At 41.9% G+C, this 21,888-nt stretch overlaps 1 protein-coding gene across 1 annotated transcript in view; it reads left to right on the top strand.

Annotated features, from left to right (window-relative positions):
- Window positions 1-21,888, top strand: part of LOC145414412 (uncharacterized) — a 59,497-nt gene that overhangs the window by 833 nt on the left and 36,776 nt on the right. The gene's annotated exons all lie outside the window — the stretch shown is intronic.

Raw genomic sequence — 21,888 nt, 5'->3', positions numbered from 1 at the left:
CATCATCCGGACCTCCTTTCCCAACCTAGGGCAGGGTGAGGAGTAGCAATGTCCAGACAGCCCAATGTTGCCCAATCCAATATGCCACACTTCCATTCACTCATCATTCAAGCCCCCGGAATCCTGGCTCCATCGGATGCGGCAAAAAGACATTCACCACGTTTAGAAGCTTCACATAAACGTATCCGATTGAGTCAGTCCGGACGCTGCCACTTTAAAAAGGGGTGCCAAATCCCTGAACATGCACTTCTCCTAACAACATTCATCCAGCCAGCTCGATCTCTTGTCAGTTCCATAGCCTCACCGACTTCCAAGCCTCTCTTCCTCTCACACTCATCCACCATATCTCTCCACCTTCTCCTTGGCCTACCTCGCCCCCTCCCTCCTTCAAATTCGCTCAGATATGTCTTTTTCACAACTCTAGTGTTATCCATTATCTCCACATGACCATACCATCTCAATACACTTTCTTAGATTCTGTTGTCCACCGACTTCCTCACTCCACATCTTTCACGAATCACATTATTTCGTATCCTATCCACCCTCTGTACTCCACATACATTCCTCAGCAGTCTCATCTCCACTGCTCTTACTCTTGACTTCTCATTTTCATGCCACATCATAGTCTCACACCCATGTGTTAAAACTGGCACTAACACTCCTTCATGTAAGCCTTGTGCAACTGCAACACTCAAGCCTCTCTTTCTTATCATGGCTTTCATTGCCCCAGCTACTTTTCTTCCTTGTGTCATTCTACTTTCAACCTCCTTTGCCCATTTTCCGCTCTTTTCTATCACTGTACCCAGGTATTTGAACTCTCTCACCTATTCCAGTCTCTCTCCATTCACTGTAACATCACACTGGGAGTCACCTTCTCACTCAATAACCATCACTTTACTCTTTTCTATATTTACTCTGAAGGCACGACGCTCACAGACTTCAGCAAGCCTCTGCACTAGCCTACCAAGTTCTTGTCCGGTATTAGCAAGCAGTGCTGCATCATCAGCATTCAACAAATTTGAGATATTGTATGCACCATCATTCATTACCAACGCCATCCCTCTCTCCATTACTCGTGTTTTTACTTCTCTCATCACCCCATCCACATATATATTGTACAACCATGGGTACATCACACAACCTTGTCGCACGCCCACACCGATCGTGAACCATTCACTTAGATGCCAATCAACCATTACACATGCTTTACTACCATCATAAAAACTCTTGACTGCACATTGCAGCTTACCATCTACACCGTACATGCGCAAAACTTTCCACAATCCTTCTCTGTCCACTTTGTCGTATACTCTTTCCAGATCCATGAATGCCATAAACACCTTATGGTCCTTCTCACAAGCCTTCTCTGCTACCTGTCTCACTGCAAATATTTGATCCACACATCCTTTGCCACTCCTAAAGCCACCCTGTTCATCACTCACTAGGACTTCTGATTTCTCTCTTACGTTCTCTTTAATAATTATACCATATACCTTCCCAAACACTCAATAAACAATGACACGATAATTCTTGCTCTCACTTCGCTCACCTTTATTTTTTACAGGGGTACAATCACAGCCTTTTTCCACTCTGCAGGCACAGTTTCACTTATCCATGGTCCTTACATATCTCTAAAAAGCAAACAAGCATTTCATTCCACTCTCTCCACTACACTTAATCATCACATGGAAATACCAAGAATAAAGTATTAAATCCGTCATTAGATTGACAGAGTTATTTCAATCAGCTAGGTAAAGTATATTACTTTTTTTGAAATACCACCAGACGATTTTATTCAGCTTACAGTATATTTGTAGTAGTTATAGGGTTTATTAACACTGTATTTAGACCCTCGTGAGAGAAAAGTAGCCCGTAACCTAATAACATCAAAAGAAAGCGTAACATAATTGGCTTCAACGGCTTGAATCTCTGGCTATTAATTACCTGTTCTTGGTTTTATCTCAGGTAAATTTACGACTATATCATGTCTTGGAGAAACCTAGAATATACTGAATGCTAAAAAAAGGAAAACTCACAATTAATGTTATGCACAGGAATGAAGAAAATCTTACTTTAGTCTTGAATACCAACGGGCGATTTTGTCCAGCTTATGTAAACTCAACACATCCAGTTAACCCCTTCAGTCTGGTGACGAGTCGTTTGCTTGGCTTCAACAACCTCCAGATGATTTTATTTTACTGAAGGGGGATTACAAAGTGGAGAGCTGAGATATAGCTTTGATTAATCCCTCCACTACTAGGCTGCTATGCTATTAGAATAAAATCGTCTGGCTGTGATAAGAAGTAAATTAAAGAACATTGCTAACTGGATTGGAGGGGTTAACTCTACTAGAGAAAAGATATATATCAACTGAACAAAATCGTCTGTTGTTAGCCAAAACATGCCGTAACTCCAAGGTGTACCAAGAGCAGAGAAAGGGTTACATAAGTGACATTCATTTACCTGTATTGTGTCAGGCATTGAACCCTGGGTCGACTGGTGACACAGTCAGATAACAGTACACTGCACCATGGTCAGGTAACAGCTGCCCCATCTTGCCACTAAACTTTAGCCAAGATTCCCCCACCCTCACTTCTGGCCTGAAGGGGCCTTGGCAGCTCCTTTACACTTTGGCACGTAGAAGCTATCAGTCTCTCCTAAAGTGCATCCGTGGCCACAGAATGATCTGAGCTGCATACAGTTGCACAGGAAAAACTCAGTTAACATTTATCCATCTGCGTTACATGTGGCAGGTGTCAGGCAGGGTGTAAATGTAGACTAAGTACTAGGGTGGTCCTTAATTTTCAACTTGAAAGATTTGCTTCAGTTGCTGCGGGACTTTGTTCCTATTGATTAAAAAAAAGGTATATGCTAACTTAATGTTCATTACATGATTTTAACTGGTGCCACATCATGTTCAAAGTTATACTAATATGACGCAATGTTAATATGCCATTGGGTTACCTAGGTCCCCTTCTTTGCAGAGTATTAGCCACTCACTGGGGGGAAGGGGGGTATCATAGGAACCCGACTCCCACTCATATTGCCTAGGTTTATGGTTTGTATTTGCCATTTGCTGCCAGCTGTAGCCTTCATCGCATCTGGATACACTTACCTGTGTTGCTCAACGACCTGGAAAAGAAATTGCCATTGATCTTCGTTCTTGGTCAACACTGGTTAAAGTCTTCAATCAGTGCTGCCCTTCTTTCACCAAAGTCATTTGTTACCTGTAGCCCCTGGACAATGCGCTCAGCGTCCTTGTTATCCCCACGACTCTCCCATGTGGATGAATCGCATTCTAGGAATGAATGAGGAAGGCCAAGCAATTTGTAGATCTTCTTGGTGTTACTGGTCACAAAACTTGAAAATGTTTTCTGATTCAGTGTTGTCGCTTCAAGTTCAACTGTTGCTCTCTTTAGTCAATCTTTGTTTCCTTCTTCGTTAAGAGCCATCACAATTTTTCGCCTCTCTTCAGGGTCAACAGTTGGATCAGAAAAGGCCAATCCAACTAATTGCTCTGACAAATACCACAAGTGAAGACCAAATGCTGTCAAGCAGACTTGTGAGATGTCCTTATCAGGATAAAGTGACATTTCCTGGAGAAGCCTCAGATTGTTTGCTGGAGCTAGAGCTGCTTTTGTTGCCATGAACCATGATTTTAGGTATTGCTTCAAGATGAACACAAATGCTTCTGTCCTCAGCCTTGCTTCAGTTTGATGTTTGCCTGATGATTGAGAAGATAGACTTTGATTCCGTTTAAAACTTTAGCAATGCATTTGCCATGATGGCAAGCACCAGGTCTCTGAAAAAGTGTTTCACGGGGCGGTACACCACTGAAGACAGCAATGGACAGTTCTAGCAGTTCTCGATAATCATCTCGAGGTTGACTTTCTTGTAGCTGTTTCATACAAAATGCTATGAGTTCATCACATTGCTCGCTATCAGTCACTGGCATTTCCTCATTGTCATTCAAGGTCCGAAAGCGTATTGTATCAGTAGTATTCCATTTGCCTTTGAACTGCTTGAATATGTGAATGTCGGGACCAGACGACGGTCCAAGGCAAATGGTGAAGGACTTTTGAGCAAGGATCTCAAAAATGTGATACCGACAAATCACAGGGAGATCCTTGTACAGCTATTGTCAAATAAGGGTGCACGCCCCTGCCCACAATCCGGTATTGTTGGCAGTAATGTCGAATGCCATTCCTACCACACGTTTAGATTTACCCCAATCATTCAAGGTTTCAATGATGACATTGGCCTTGGCCTTCCCTGTCCTTGATTCAAAACTGGGTACATTCAAAAGCTATGAAACTCCATCACCTGAGACGAGAATGGGAAGGCGTTCAGTGACATTTGCTCCTGTCACATCGGTAATTAGTTTTCCATCCCAGTGCACTACAAGTGGCACAGTTGGATGGAATGATTTCTTCAGCCATTCTGCAGATTCCCTCCGACTCTTGATTCGATATCGGTGAATACTTTGTCTGTTGATAGTACACATTGCTAGATCTCGTCCACAGGCAGAAATGTTCACAGAACGCAGATGGACTGCAGCACGGTCTGAAGTCTTGGTCCGATCTAAACCAGCAGCAACTGGAGAAGTGACAACTGTTTTTCTTGCTTGTTGGTGTTTCACAGGAGGAGCTGCCACCAAAAAAAAAAAATAATAATAATGATAAAAATAAAGGACCAATTATAATCGTCACCTGTTTCGTCTTCCTCACTAGATGGGCTTTCCTCCAGCTCCACTATTTCCTCTCTCACTGCTCGATGATGTTCCTCATTCCTACATCTTCTCATCAATCTGTTCTCTCTCTCTCTCTCTCTCTCTCTCTCTCTCTCTCTCTCTCTCTCTCTCTCTCTCTTCGTTGTTTCTGATGGAGTTTGGCATCAATACCCAGCAAAGTGCCTAGCTTCCCTTTCTTCCTCTGAGCCACAAGAAACTCCTTAACCTCACGATTTTTGATGAGGTCGAAGGCACTCGTGTGTGCAGTGTCAAAGAGATCTTTCATCTGTTCTTGAAAGTTCTTTCTCTTCTCACCTCTCTCTGTATTCCGGCTCTTACTCTTCTCCAACTCCCCATTCTTTACAGAGAGATTCCATTTTGAGGATGTGACTCCGTGATTCAGATGCAGGAATGCGAACTGTCCCCCAGAATTCCCCTAGTTCCTCAGACAGAACACATGCTGAATCCCTCAGTGTTCTTGTCTCTGTTCGCATCAGGTAGAAGAGTCGCGCTTAACACTTCTACACAAGAAGGCAACCTACTTCCAAGTAGTCCATCACTTGGTTGGCCAACAAGCCAGGCTGAGGTGTGGGCATCATCCAGCCCTCTTGAGTTATCAGAAGAGGCTAGATGACTCCGCCACTGATGCCTGTCCAGGATGCATGTCAGCACCCCATACTGTTAAACACATTATGGAAGACTGCATTGGACACAATCGCCTGGGCCAACAACACAACATACACTCATTAGGGCTCTGTGGGTAAGCCCGGTCTCGGCCGTGGCCTTTCTTAGGGACCCTGGGCTGTTCGGCCGGACTGCATAGGGAACAACAACAACAACAACTACTACTACTACTACTATTACTACTAATACTACTACTAATACTACTACAAGAGAAATCTTGGTGTTGCTCCTGCTTTTCAGCACTGACGTTGACAATTTCACTTCAGTCATAGCAAATAAGTGATTAATAATAACTCCAAAGGAAAATCCCTGGGAAAAAGAAAATTATGGTTATTACTAGAAGGTAACCTTCATTGAATTAAAGCACTTTTTCTTCAAATTATCTATCTATCTATGTATTTGTTTATCTATCTATCTATCTATCTATATATTATCACAACAGTAGGATAGAAGTTGTGGAAGCAATGAAGAAAATTAAATTGGGGAAAGCCCCAGGGACTGATGGAGTGTGTGGTGAAATGCTGAAGCATGGGGGAGAGATAGTAGTAGAAGGGATGTGTAAGTTGTGCAGATTGGCCTGGGAGGAAGGTAGAGTCTCGGAGGATTGGAAGTCAGGTATAATTATTCCCTTGTACAAAGGAAAAGGGGAAAAAGAAGTGTGTGGTAATCATAGGGGCATTTGCCTTCTTAGTATAATAGGAAAAGTGTATGGTAGGATACTTATTGACAGAGTTAGAGAAAGAACAGAGGAATTAGTTGGAGAAGAATAGGGAGGTTTTAGGAAGGGAAGAGGTTGTGCAGATCAGATATTCATTCTTAGATCTTTAGTGGAAAAGTTTCAAGAGAAGGGAAAGAAGTTGTATGCGGCTTCCATGGATTTGGAGAAAGCATATGACAGGGTGGATAGACAAGGATTGTGGAAAGTATTAAGAATATATGGAGTAGATGGAAAGTTGTTGAATGCTGTGAAGAGTATGTACGATGGTGCTAATGCTGCAGTGCGTGTGGATGGTGAACTATGTGAATTTTTCTCTCTGGAGGTTGGGTTTAAACAGGGATGTGTCATGTCTCCACGGTTCTTCAATCTGTTCATGGATGGGGTAATAAAAGAGGTACAAGGTAGGGTAGTGGATGTTGGAGTGGCCTCTGGTGAGAGAGGATAGTGTTTGGAAACTCCCTGTACTGTTGTTTCCAAATGATACTGTGTTGTTGAGTGAAGACGAAGGGGAGCTGCAAGGCTTGGTGGATGAATCTGGGAGAGTGTGTAAGAAACGGAATCTAAAAGTAAATGTAGGGAAGAGTAAAGTGATGGTCTTTGAGAGAGATGAAGTCAGTGAATGTACAGCGAGGTTGGATGGTGAGGAATTGGAAAATGTGAGTACGTTTAAATACTTTGGTAGTGTGGTGAGTAAGGATGGAGGTTTGGAGGGTGAAGTGCTTGAAAGGGTACAGCAGGGAAGAAAGGTTGCTGGTTCTTTGAAAGCAGTGATAAGAAACATGGAAGTGAGCATGGAAGTGAAAAAGTTACTACATGACAGTATTATGATACCAACTCTAACGTATGCAAGTGAAGCTTGGACATTGTTGGAAGGACACAAGTCAAGAGTGAGAGCAGTGGAAATGAGTTATTTAAGAGGAGCCTGTGGAGTCACATGGAGAGACAGACTGACGAATGAGGATATAAAGGAGGGTTGTGGTGTGGATGTGGATGTGATAGGAAGCGTTATGAGAACCCACTGAGGTGGTTTGGCCATGTGGAGAGGATGGAGGGTGAAAGACTGACGAAGAGAGTGTATGTGAGTGAGGTGGAGGGGGGAAGAGGGAGAGGGAGGCCGAGGATGAGATAGAGGGATGGGGTGGAGAGGTATATGAGAGAGGGAGGTGTGAGTTGGGAGCGGGGCAGTGAAATGGCGGGGGACAGGGCGACTTGGAGGCAATTTATTTGTGGCCACCCCAAACGGGATTGAGGCTTCTGGCAATAGGTAGATAGATCACAACAATAATATTGCTTATTTGGCTTAAACTTTGGGTAAGATGCGGCATCAGTAAATATTATTCAGTTCGGCTAAAATTTGGCGTCTCAAGAGTTTACATCTAAACTCACAATATACACCAACAGCAAACAAAATATTCCAGAATTGATTTTCCCCCTGAGTAATAAGGACCACCCTACTATGTACTCTTGCTTAGTGATGGGTAAGTAAAAGTCAGGCTGAAGATTCTCACTGTTTTTATTTGCAGAAAAAGGAACGGGTTACAAGTTTCTTGAACACTACACCTATATCCTCTGCTCCCTTCCCATTCTCTCTCTTCAACAGCTTTCCCCTCTCGCCCTCATGCCTATATGTAGAAGCTTAATGGCACGTTTGATGACACGAAATACTAACTGAACAAGATCATGATTTACGAATGAGAACAAGGGACTGTTTCATCAAGTACATTTGCGTCACAATATTACTTACGTAGGAAACCAAAGAACTAACAGGACCATGATCACTGTATCAGCCATTATGTCTCTTTTCTTGGACATGTCTTGCTATCTAATATACTACAATCATGTGTGTGTGTGTGTGTGTGTGTGTGTGTGTGTGTGTGTGTGTGTGTGTGTCACAGCCAAATTCGAGAAATGGAATTGGTTTCCAGTTGGGTCAGTTTTAATTTAATGTTGATTGAAATTTTCTGCAGGGGTGTTTTGGCCCCTAATCGTTGTCCCCATGGGTGTTACTTCTCGTGAAAGAGGAAAAATATGGCGGGACATTTCCGTGGTTTCATTCAAGTCTGCATAGAGAGAGAGAGAGAGAGAGAGAGAGAGAGAGAGACAGACAGACAGACAGACAGACAGATAGACAGACAGAAAGACAGACAGACAGAACGGAGAGACAGACACAGACAGACAGACAGACAGACGGAGAGACAAACAGAAAAAAGTTATACATTTAGAGAGATAGACAGATACACACACACACACACACACACACACACACACACACAGAGGCAGACAAACTGGCAGACACAGTGACAGACATCCAGACAAACAGAGAAGTTGTACATCTACAGTCCAATGTCTATCACTCCACTGATGCTCCGAATAAACATTTTTATTCAGCTCTACAATCATCCACCGGTTGAATTATCGCACCCCACAATCATCCACCAGATGCCTTATCTTGCCCCACAATCAGCCACCAGATGCCTTATCTTTCCCCACAATCAGCCACCAGATGCCTTATCTTGCCCCACAATCATCCACCAGATGCCTTATCTTGCCCCACAATCAGCCATCAGCCACCTCATGCTTCCCCACAATTAGCCACCAGTTGCCTTATCTTGCCCCACAATCAGCCATCAGCCACCTCAGGTTTCCCCACAATCAGCCACCAGTTGCCTTATCTTGCCCCACAATCAGCCATCAGCCATCTCATGTTTCCCCACAATCAGCCACCAGTTGCCTTCTCTTGCCACCAACTTGTAGCCAAGATTCCCTGACAGTTTCTGGTATTTGGTCCGACCCATACCAACATCTGATCTTCTCTCAAGTTTGGGTTTCACGATTGCTGTTCTTTGATTTGAACTGTGATGATAATTACTCTCCTGCCAAGTGTGAATTTCACGGTAGCTGATGTTCATTCTGATTCATACTAATACCTCCCACCCTTCATGACTCGAATTCCCCTCAGATTTAGGTTCTTCAGTCTCGGTACTTGTTTCGAGTTCTCAATTCTCATATTCTCAATTCCTAAATTTATTCCATGTATGTGTGTGTGTGTGTGTGTGTGTGTGTGTGTGTGTGTACCTATTATACAATACATATAGGTATGTCTGTATAGGTAGATAGATAGATATAAATATAGATATATCATCATCATCATGCATTGCAAATCCACTGCTCAACAAAGGCTTCCCACAACCTTTTCAAAGAATTCCTTGACTGAGCCAATCTCTGCTACGTTTTGCCGGCAAACTTTTCTATCTGATCACTCCACCTTCTATCTGGCCTTTTTCTCCCAGGCTTATAATCTCGGAGTCCAGTCAGTCAGCCTCTTGCTCCATCAGTTATCCCTTATTCTTGCTACATGACTTGCCCATCTCCATTTCTGTTCTTTCATAACTTCCATAATGTCTTTGACTTTAGACTGATCTCTCACTCAGGTTGATCTTATCCTGTGTCTTAAAGATATTCCCAGCATTGGTCTTTGTTCTTTGGTAATGGGTTAGTTGATTTTCCATTGATTTTGTCAGTTTGTAGGTCTCACAACCGTGCGTCACACCTGGCGTTATATATTCGTTACATAATTTCCGTTTCATACATAATTGGCAAGCTACTTTTCATGACTTTTGCAAAAGCTTTCCATCCATTTATCATGGACTATCGTTAGTTTTAGTGTTTGCCCAAGTAATTGTACTCCTCGACTTTTGCCAGAATTTATGTACTTATTTTGATGATGCTCTTTGGTGTGTATGAATTAAATGTTACTTTAGTTTTACTCAGGTTCATCTTTAGCCCTACTCCGAGACTTTATTTATTTACGTCGTTTAACATTTCTTGCAACGTCTCTGCCGTTTCTAAGATTAGGACAATGTCATCTGCAAATCTTAAATGGTTCAAGTTTTCTTCATCTTTTATATATACTCTTTTGTTCTTCCAGTCTACCTTTCTGAAAATACTTTCTCGGTATACTGCAAAATAATTTTGGTGTCAATGCATCTCCCTGACGCATGTCCTTATCAGTCTTATTATTTTCTTATTTTTTGGACTCGTTGTGTAATTCACCTGTAGCAATTCCATCTTTATATATGTTTTCAAACAGTTTTACAATGTTCTCATTAACTCTTTGTTCACGGAATGAAATTATAATTGCTATTTGCCCCACTTTGTCGAAAGCCGTTTTGAAATCTACAAACCTAAGTCAAGTGGATTTTATATATGTGCCGGTATATATCTATATCTATATCTATCTATCTATCTATACTGTATGTAGATAGATAGATATAGATAGGTAGATAGATAGACAGATAGACAGATACCGGTAGATAGATAGATAGATAGATAGAAAGACTGACTGATAGACCTAGATGGATGGATACATTAAATTTAGGTATATACTCGTATATTCTTTGCCAGAAGAACAGGGAGAAAATGGACCTGGAGAATTATATTGGAGAAACAATGACTGAAATGGAATACATTATAGCAGGTAAGACTAACACGTTAATAAAGGTCACAGTTATCACTAAAGTAAATATAGAAAGTGACCATAAATGGAGGGTTACACAGCCAGATTCAATGTCAGATGAAAGAAATAAGATGACTGAAAATATAAACATATGCCCAACACGTTTTTTTTTTTTTTTTTTTTTTTGTGTCCGACTCTGGGCATAGGCTTCACAGCCTGCTCCCAAGACCCAGTAGTCCTTCTACATACCATACACCTCTACATGTCACCACTTCGGCGCTAACACCAACCGTCCATATTGAAAACATGCTAGGGCTGTCTCATACATGACTGGTGTATTGGTATTAGTGGGGGTATTTGAACGACATGTCGGCGGGTCTTCTGGTATATCAGTAAAGTCTGTATTTATTAAATTCAAATCATTAAACTGTTCCCTGCCCCAGCAGGGATTTGAACCCGGGTCCGGTAGGGCTGCAAGCCACAAAAACAAAGCAGCCTTTCAGTTAGAAATAACGAACAGATTTGAGGCTCTAAGTTATCCTGAGTGTGACATTGATCATTTACATTATAGACTAATAAATGTGCTAACAGAACCAGTGGAGATAATGAGGAAAGCTAATGAAACCAAAGCCAACAAGTATTCATAACTGACCCTCGAGCTCCTGAGATGATGAAAGGAGATAAGAGTATATATATATATATATATATATATCTATATATATATATATATATATATATATATATATATTTGTATGTATGTAAAGCTACTCTTGCAAATTCCATTCATGCTCGTCAGCGGAGAAGTGCAGGTGCAGCCTTATTCTTCATCAATATCCGTGGTCTCAGCACAAGTTTGAATTCAGTTCATTATTTCCTACAGTCCATATCCCCTCTGGCACTGTTCCTTACAGAACCACAAATCTCTCCCTCTACCGAAATATCCCCATTTTGTTTTCCTATTTACCATCTCCTCTCAAAACTTCCGAAACAAGGATGGCACCTGTTGTTATATCCCATCTGAATATGCAGTTGACACTGTTTTAAACTTTACTTCAACTAATTTTGATTACTCACTGTATAAACTAAATTATCTAAATATTACCAAATATATCTGTGTAGTCTATCGCTCCGCCAATGCTTCTTCAGATCCCAGTGTATTTGACTCCATATCCACACAATTGAGTAACCTTAACCTTGCCCTTAGCACCGAAATTACCATTTTGGGTGATGTTAACGTACATGATGTTGAATGGTTATTGTATTCTGCCAGGACTGATGATGCTTGTCTAGAGTGCGAGCTGTTTGCAGAATCGTTTAATCTCACGCAGTTGGTAAAGCACGCAACCAAAAAACAAGATAATCCTGACCATAATGCCCATCTCTTGGATCTATTCCTGACAAATAATCCAGATCAATACAGGATAGAAGTACTGTCACCACTTGGATCCTCTGACCACAATCTTATCAAAGCCTCATTACTTAGCCCCCCCATACCTCCCCTTTCTGATCCTGTCAGGGTGACCCGGTGGCACTTTGATAGGGCAAGCTGGGATGGATTTAGAAATTATCTTGCTGACATTCCATGGCAGTCTTTCTTCTCTAGTGATGTCGCTTCTACCCAGTCCCACATTAATGACTTAATACTAGCTGGTATCGATTTATTCATACCAGGTTAACAGTTCACTAAAAGATCGAACTCTCCAAAATGGTTTGATAGCAACTGTGCCAGAGCAACGGCCCAAAAGTCATTAGCGTATAATTCTTACTTAAAACAAAAGACATCTGAATCACTCTGTCAATTTAAAATTGCTAGGAACCATGCAAAAGCTGTAATAAATCTCGCAAAATCAAACTTTCTTCAAAATCAAGCATCAAGACTAAAACAACCCTAATGACAATAGAATATTCTGGTCAACTCTCAGTTCTTCTAATAATAACTTTAACAATTCATCATCCATTCCGCCACTAAAATCTTCAGATGGCAACATTACGAATGACCCTTGTGGGAAAGCGAATATCTTTGTCAGTACATTTGCCAGAAATTTTACCATAGAGGAAGTCAGCCAGAACGTCCCAGTACTAAAACTTGACTCTCCCAAAATTGTTCCACTTAAAATACAGACAAGATACGTAAAATCCATCCTAGACAATTTACCAGCCAACAAAGCTCCAGGCCCAGATGGAATTTCTCCAACTGTTTTGAAAAAGTATTCCCCAGAACTTGTCTCTGTTCAAGCAGAATTATTCAGACTATGCATACGTACTTCTTCATTCACTAATTCATGGAAAGAAGCCAGTATCCACCCCATTCCACTGACCACTCTGATTACAGACCTATAGCCGTCACATCTCTTGGTAAAGTATTGACATTTTAATTAAATAGCACATAGTCAAACATCTTGAATCCAACAGCTTCATTGGTGATAGACAATATGGTTTTCGTCACGAAAGATAAACCATTTATATACTCAATCTCCTGACCCATACCATCCATCAGTCAATTGACCAACATGGAGATACTCATGCAGTAGCCCTTGATATATCTAAAGCTTTCGACAGAGCGTGGCACCGTTCCCTGCTGTCCAAACTCCCTTGCTATGGACTAACTTCTTTTGTTACTCTGCTTTCCTCATATCTCCGTGACAAACAAATATGAGTAAAAGTAGATGATGTATATTCCAATTTCCACTCAGTCAATCCCGGCGTGCCACAGGGATCAGTTTTGGCGGCAACTCTGTTCCTAATGATCACTTATCTGTCACCCACAATCCCATTCATTCATATGCAGATGACTCAACACTTCACAGTTCATTCACACTCAAACACCCATTTACAAAGTCTGATATCTCTAACTCTCAACTCAGTACAGCCATTTCCATAAATCAAGACATCTACGATCAATGAATGGGGACGAAACAAACTTGTCCCATTTAATGATAGTAAAACCAAGTATACAATATACAATTTACTAATAGACAGATATTGCCAGATTCGTATATTACCTTCAATCCTACTAATATTCCCATCTCCTGAAGTACTGAAATTCTTGGTGTCTCACTTAACAATGCCCTCAGCTGGACCAATCATGTCAGATCACTTGCTAAAACCGTCTCAAAGAAACATGAATAATTGCACAGAGTCCGTAACTACTTCAATGACGAGCAGTTGGCTGTAATTTATAAGAATCACGTGCACTCTCGGCTTGATGGAGACGTTGCACTAAAACAACTAGACAAAATTCAAAACAAAGCTGTTGGAATTATTAATAACCGTGCTGTTATAATTAAACTACCTCCACAACAAGCAAGAACGAATGTTGCCTCACTTGCATTATAGTACAGATATTTTTATGGCAAATGCTCAGACGAAGTTGCGTCCATTGTGCCACCTCTCCATGCCTTCCCTCGTGCTACACAGGCATCTGGTAGCGCTCATGACTGGAATGTCACACAGCCATATTGCAGAATTTCTGCCTATCAGAATTTTTTTTATTCCCCAAAGTGCATCTCTCTGGAACTTGCTGCCTCCGAGTTGTTTCCTTGCCCCAAACTTCAACCTCCAGCTGTTCAAGTCCAACTGTTACAGATATTTTATGAATGGAGGACGCCAGTAATCTGGTGTATGGATTATATGTTTTTTTTATTCATGTGTTCTTCCTTCCTCTGTTAGATATATAAATATATATATATATATATATATATATATATATATATATATATATATATATATATATATATATATATATACATAGAGAGAGAGAGAGAGAGATAGATAGATAGATATACCCATGTCAAGTCCACTGCTGAACAGAGGCCTCCCCGAACCTTCTCCACGAATTCCTTGACAGAGCCAATCTTTGCCACGTTTTCCCTGCAAATTTCTCTATCTCATCTCTCCACCTCCTGTCTGGCCTTTTTCTGCTACGTTTACAATCTCTTGGCGTCCAGTCACTCAACCTCTTGATCCGGCTGTTATCCTTTTTTTTTTTTTTTTTTTTTTGCTACATGGCCTGCCCACCTCCATTTCTGTTCTTTTATAACGTCTATAATATCTTTGACTTTAGTCTGCTCTCTCACCCAAGTTGATCTTTTCTTGTCTCTTAAAAATATTCCCAACACTGACCTTTCCATTGCTCTCTGAGGACGGATTAATTTATTTTCTATTGATTTTGTGTGTTTCCAGGTCTCACAACCATACGTCATAGCTGGAATTATACATTCGTTACCGTATATAATTTTCGTTTCATACAAACTGGCAAGCCACTTTTCATAACGTCTCTATGTTTACCGAAAGCTTTCCATCCAATTGTAATCCGTCTTTTTATTTCGCTATCATTATCTTTCGTTAATTTTAGTATTTGTCCGAAGTAATTGTACTCCTCGATTCCTTCAAGAATTTCCCCGGTTATTCTGATGACGCTTTTTGGTGATTGTGGACTGAACATCAGTTTTACTCCGGTTCATCTTTAGCCCTACTTTGAGACTTTCTCTGTTCAGGTCATTTAACATTTCTTGCAATGTCTCCGCTGTTTCTGAGATGTGTCCCCCCCTGTGGCGGGGGGGACACAACCTGGCCGCACTATGGGGTGGTACTACTACTCTGCGGCCAGGTTGTGTTAGGAAGAATACTGCCACCGTATTCCCTGCGTGTCGTAAAAGGCGACTAAAAGGGGCGGGGTGAGGGGACTAGGGACCCCCTCCTCTGTTTTTTAGTTCCTAAAAAGAGACAGGCCAGAGAAAGGGATGGGGGATGGAGTTATCCCCGTACCCTGAAGATTGGGTCTATGAATGTGCGTGGATGTAGTACAATTGAGGCTAAAAGGGAGGAGATTGGGAGAATGTTTGTGAGAAGAAAGTTGGATGTGTTAGCTTTGAGTGAAACGAAGATGAAAGGGAAGGGGGAATCTATGTTTGGAAGTGTTAATGGAAGATTGTCAGGTGTTGATAGAGGAAGGGCAAGAGAAGGTGTGGCCTTGTTAGTGAGTCCGGAAGTACAGCAGTGTGTGATTGAATGGAAGGAGGTGTCATCGAGACTGATGTGGGTGAAAGCGAAATTTGAACGTGAGTTGTGGGTGTTTGTGAGTGCATATGGGCCTGGTAGTGAAAGGGATGAACAAGAGAGGGAGTCTTTCTAGAATGATGTTGATGAGTGTCTGCAGAGTTTTGGAGCGAATGTGAATGTGGTAATGATGGGAGATCTGAATGCTAGAGTGGGAAATGTAGCAGTTGAAGGCGTAGTTGGTATGCATGGTGTGCCTGGAAGAAATGAAAATGGGGAACGAATGATAGCGATGTGTGTTGAGCGAGAGATGGTGATTGGGAATACGCTGTTTGAGAAGAAAGATATTTATAAGTATACATGGGTGAGACAGGAGGGTGGAAGGGTTGTTGATAGAGCCTTGATGGACTATGTGGTTGTGTCTAGGAATGTAATAGGAAGATTGTTGGATGTGAGAGTTCTGAGAGGGGAGGGTGGAGGTATGTCTGACCACTACCTGGTGGAGGGAAAGTTAAGAGTAGGTAAGAGATGGGTGAGAGCTAGGAGGGTTAGGTGTGGCAGGGAGGTTTTGAAAGTGAGTGAGTTGGATAAAAGAGAGAAAAAGATAGAGTATCAGGAGAAATTGAAAGATGAGTGGAACGCAGTGAAAGATCAGGGAAAATGGCAGTGTGGAGGAGGAATGGCAGTTGTTTAAGAGTGCTGTGGTGGGGCATGCAGAAGAGGTGTGTGGTGTGAGACGTGTGGGTGGTGGTGTAAGAAAAGGAAGTGAATGGTGGTGCGAGGAAGTAAGTATGGCTGTGGCTGAGAAGAGACGGGCATATGAAGTGTGGCTGCAGAGGAAGGATGAGATGTCATATGAAAGGTATAAGGAAAAGAGGAATAGAGCGAGAAGGGCTGTGCGTGATGCTAAAGTGGCAGCAGATGAGAGGTGGGGTAGGCTGCTGACAGAGAATTTTCAACAGAATAAGAAAATGTTTTGGAAGGAGGTGAAAAGGGTGCGAAAGGGAGAGTCTGGGAAGGAAGAACGAGTAAAAGCAGAGGATGGAAGGATGTTAATTGAGATGGATGCAGTAAGGAAGAGATGGGCAGAGTATTTTGAAAGATTGTTAAATGTAGAGGAGGAAAGGGTGGCTGAGATTGTGGCGGATGCAAGGGTGCAAGGAATAAATGTGTTGGGAGAGTTGAATGATTCTTTGATCACGAAGGAAGAAGTGGAGAAGGCAGTAAAGGATATGAAAACAGGGAAAGCTGCAGGTATGGATGGGTGTGCTGTGGAATGCCTGAAGGGTGGTGGAGTGACTATTGTTGAATGGTTAGTAAGATTGTTGAATGTGTGCTTTGAGAAAGGTATGGTGCCAATTGACTGGGCAAGTGCTTGTGTGGTCCCATTGTATAAAGGCAAGGGTGATAAGTATGAATGTACCAGCTTTAGGGGTATAAGTCTGTTGAGTGTTGTAGGTAAAGTGTATGGTAGAGTGTTAATTATGAGAGTTAGAGAGGGTACAGAGGGAGTGATTAGTGATGAGCAGTGTGGCTTTAGGAGAGGGAGGGGATGCGTTGATCAGGTGTTTGCTGTGAGACAAGTGTGTGAAAAGTATTTAGCGAAAGGCAAGGATGTGTTTTGGGCATTTATGGACTTAGAGAAAGCGTATGATAGAATTGATAGGGAGGCTTTGTGGACTGTTTTAAGATTGTATGGACTTGATGGTAGGTTACTAAAAGGGGTGAAAAGTTTTTATGTAAATAGTAGAGCGTGTGTAAGAGTGGGAAATGCTGTGAGTGATTGGTTTCCCGTGAGAGTGGGGCTGCGACAGGGATGTGTGATGTCGCCTTGGTTGTTTAATATTTACATGGATGGTGTTGTAAGGGAGGTGAATGCAAGAGTTTTAGGTGGTCTGAGTCTGGTAAATGTTGATGGAGGAGAGTGGAATCTGAAGCAGCTGCTGTTTGCAGATGATACTGCACTGGTGACTGATTCAGAGGAGAGATTGAGACAGTTGGTAGAGGAGTTTGGAAGGGTGTGTGAAAGGAGGAAATTGAAAGTAAATGAGAATAAGAGTAAAGTGATGAAGTGTACGAGGTTGATAGATGGTAGGGGGATGAATATAGTTTTGAATGGTGAGTTGCTTGAGGAGGTAGATTGTTTTAAATATCTAGGGTCACATGTTGCTGTGGATGGAAGAATAGATGCAGAAGTGAAGTTTAGAATAAATGAAGTAGGAAAGGTGCTGGAGGAATGAAAAAAGTGTTTAAATGTCGTTCGCTTAGAATGGATGTAAAGAGAAGGCTGTATGAGGGTGTTGTGGTACCGACTGCATTATATGGGGCTGAAACATGGAATGTGGGTGTAGCAGAGAGGAAAAGTTTGAATGTAATGGAGATGAGATGTCTGAGGAGTATGTGTGGAGGACGCGTATGGATCGAGTGCGAAATGATGAAGTGCGAAGGAGAACTGGAGTTGTTCGGGAGATGGCTGGTAGAGCTGAGCAGAGGGTGTTGCAATGGTTTGGGCATATGGAGAGAATGGATAATGAACGATTGGTGAAAAAGATAACTAGATCTGATGTGAGAGGTGTAAGGCTGAGAGGGAGACCACGAATAGGATGGATGGACAGTGTGAAGAGAGCGCTGGATGCGAGAGGGATGTCTGTTGAGCAAGGAAGAGTGGCTGTGCGTGACAGAAATAAATGGAGAGAAATTGTGAATGAATAAGTGATGACGCAGCCCTGAGGGGATATTCTCCCGCATTTGGTCTGATCAGCTAGTCAGGTTAGGTGCGGGTAAGGGGATGGGTCTGTTATGATGTAGCAGGGGTAAACCAGTTCTGCTGTCGGGCCCTGCTGCGGATGTCACTGATTGCATTGCGCAGTTGACCCTTGTGCGGTGTGATGCGGTGAGGATCTGTCCGTTCTCCCCTTTGGGGCTAAGATGCGAATGAATGTGTTTGAATGGATGAGTAAATGGAGAGTGAGTCGTCCTGTCTCGGCTACCTCCCTTTCCTTGGGGGAAGCAGCCTAGGTATATAGATAGATAGATAGATGTTCACTACTTTCTTTTCCCAGTCTAGCTTCCTGAAAATACTTTCTACGCATGCTGTAGTTTTGGTGAAATTGTATCTCCCTGACGCACGCCCTTCTCAATCTTAATTTTTTCTGAGTTCTTATGTAATTTAACTCTATCAGTTCCCTCTTTATATATGTTTTCGAGCAGTTTTACAATGTTCTCATTCACTCCTTGTTCTTGCAATGAATTTATAATTGCTACGTGCTCCACTGAGTCGAAAGCCTTTTCGTAATCAACAAAACCTAAGCACAGTGGTCTATTATATTCTGTACTTTTCTCAATTAGCTGATTCATTGTGTGTAGATGATCAGTAGTCGAATACCCTCTTCTGAATCCTGCCTGTTCACGAGGTTGATTTTCTTCCAAATTTGTTGTTATTATATTCGTAAGGACTTTCGTGAAGAGTTTGTAAATGACTGATAATAAGCTAATGAGTCGATAGTTACTAAGATCTTTTGAGTCACCTTTTTTGTAAAGTATAATAACTATTGCATTACACCGAATTTGGGGAATTTTCTTCTTCTTATACATTGAGTAAATAGACGTTGAGTTGACGTATCAAGAAGTGAAAGAACGTTGTGAGGTGGATGTGGATGTGATTGAGAGAATTAGGAGAAATACAGTGAGGTGGTTTGGACATGTGGAGAGAATGGAGAATGAAAGACTGACTAAGAGGGTGTATGTAGGTGAAGTGGTGGGAGGATGAAGGAAGGGGAGACCGAGGATGAAGTGGAGGGATGGAGTTGAGAGGTATGGGGGAGGGGGGAGTGAGCTGGAGGGAGGGCAGTCAAATGGTGGGTGACAGAGCGACTTGGAGGCGTTTTATCTGCGGCCACCCTTTGCGGGATTAAGGAGTCAGGCTATAGAGAGATAGATAGATAGATAGTAAATAAGTGAGCTAGCCTATTTTGTACTTCTGCTCCTGCATCCAACAGTAAATCTGCTACTATTCGATCTTCTCCCGGAGCTTTCCCTCTTTTTATATTTTTTAAGAGAAATATTTACTTCGTCTGGTGTTACCTCAGGTATTTCACTTGTGTCAACTGAAAAGTTAGCTATTGGTACTACGGTCTTTGATGCACACAGTTCTTTGTAAAATTCTTCAACACTCTTCACCATATTATCTCTGCATTTAATGACTTCACCGTTTTTGTCTTTCAGTGATGTAATTTGTTGCTTTCCTAATGCCATTTTACTTCGGACATGTTTCAGACTTTTTCCTTTTTTGATGGTTTCTTTGATCTGATCCATGTTTCTCTTTCTTTTTTCTTCTCTTTGTCTTTTATTGATAAGCTTATTTAATTCCGCTCGTTCTATTTCATCTTTATTTTTACTTTCATTTCTTTTGTTTTGTTCATAAGCTCGAGTGTGTGTATATATATATATATATATATATATATATATATATATATATATATATATATATATATATATATATTTTTTTTTTTTTTTTTTTTTGTGGTAAGTGGGGGCGCTCACCATCCACTCACTCGATGTAGTGCTGCTGTCGGGTGTCTGCCCCTTCCTCTCCTCCATCCTTCTTTCCTTCCATCCTCTTCTGTCTTCCTTTCCTTCATTCTTTCCTTGTCCTTCTGCCTACAGGTAACTTTACACTCCCTCTTCTGTCTTTCTTTCCTTCATTCTTTCCTCTTTCATCTGCCTGTGGGTGACTCTACACTGAGTGACAAGCCAAATGGTTTCCTGTACACCAGGAAACCATTTACTACGCTGAGTGGTAACCATATAACCAAATTTTGGCGCCTGGTGGTTTAGTGGGTAATTATTGCACTCCAATCGGATTAAGCCGGTGAAGGTTTATATCCAAGGGGTGGTTCGGGTTGATTGCTCATGTAATGCCACTCAGGGATGAGTGAGGCTGGTCACTCATCTTAAATGTCATGACCAACTTGCCTAGCCCCGGGTTCCCTACGCTCCTCTGTGGGGTGACATAGGATTGGATGATTGTTATGATGTGGCAGGGGTAAATGAGTTCTGCTGTCGGGCCCTGCTGCGGATGTCACTGATTGCATTGCGCAGTTTACCCTTGTGCGGTGTGGTGCAGTGAGGATCTGTCCATTCTCCCCTTTTGGGGCTAAGATGCGAATGAATGTGCTTGAATGGATGAGTAAATGGGGAGTGTGTCGTCCTGTCTCGGCTATCTCCCTTTCTTTGGGGGAAGCAGCCTAGGTATATATATATATATATATATATATATATATATATATATATATATATATATATATATATATATATATATAAGCGTTCACTGAGCCACTGACCACTTTCGCAGACGCAAGGGGTGCTGTGGTTGAACCGTGTCGCATACCAGTATGCTTTCTTTCTGTAGGCTTAAGGCGGGCTGATTACACTTGGTACACAGACTACACACACATCCAAACCCACTACAACACTACAATCACACTCACAAGCACTTCTCACCCTACATACAGTCTCTACCAGGCAGACTAGGCCACTGGGTAGAGATCCATTGGCTGTATCGTCCCTACGTCGGTAGGGATAGGCCGGTCCTGCAGTGGATCTCAACGGCTGATGAGGATGAGGATGATATATATATATATATATATATATATATATATATATATATATATATATATATATATAAAATCATCGTTATTCGGACCTCCTTTCCCATCCTAGGGCAGGGAGAGGAGTAGCAATATCCAGACAGCCAAAATTTGCCCAGTCCAATTGGCCACGCTTCCATTGGCTCACCATTCAAGCCCCCGCAATTCTGGCTATATCTGAAACGCCAAAAACCACGATCTGTATCTTCACATAAACGTATCCGGTAGAGTCAGTCCGAACGCTGCCACATTAAAAAGGGATGCCAAGTCCACGATCATGCACTTCTCCTCACAATAGTCATCTAGCCAGCTCGATCTCTTGTCAGTTCCCTAGCCTCAGCGACTTACAAACCTCTCTTCCTCAGACAGTCATCCACCATATCCCTCCACCTTCTGCTTAGCCTACCTCGCCTCCTCCCTCCTTCAAAGTAGCTCAGATATACCTTTTTCACCACTCTATTGTTATCCACTCTCTCCACATGACCATTCCATCTCAGTACACTTTCTCCGATTCTGGTGTCCACAGATTTCCTCACTCGACATCATTCACGTATCACACATATTTCGTATCCTATCCACTCACAGTACTCCACATGCATTCCTCAGCAGTCCTATCTTCACTGCTCTTACTCTTGCCTTTTCATTTTCATGCCAC

Source organism: Coenobita brevimanus, chromosome 99 (genome assembly GCF_032717465.1).
Source record: "Coenobita brevimanus isolate Jiangsu-jjx chromosome 99, ASM3271746v2, whole genome shotgun sequence".
In the NCBI taxonomy this organism is placed as follows: domain Eukaryota; kingdom Metazoa; phylum Arthropoda; class Malacostraca; order Decapoda; family Coenobitidae; genus Coenobita; species Coenobita brevimanus.
This window is presented reverse-complemented; position numbering and strand designations above follow the sequence as displayed.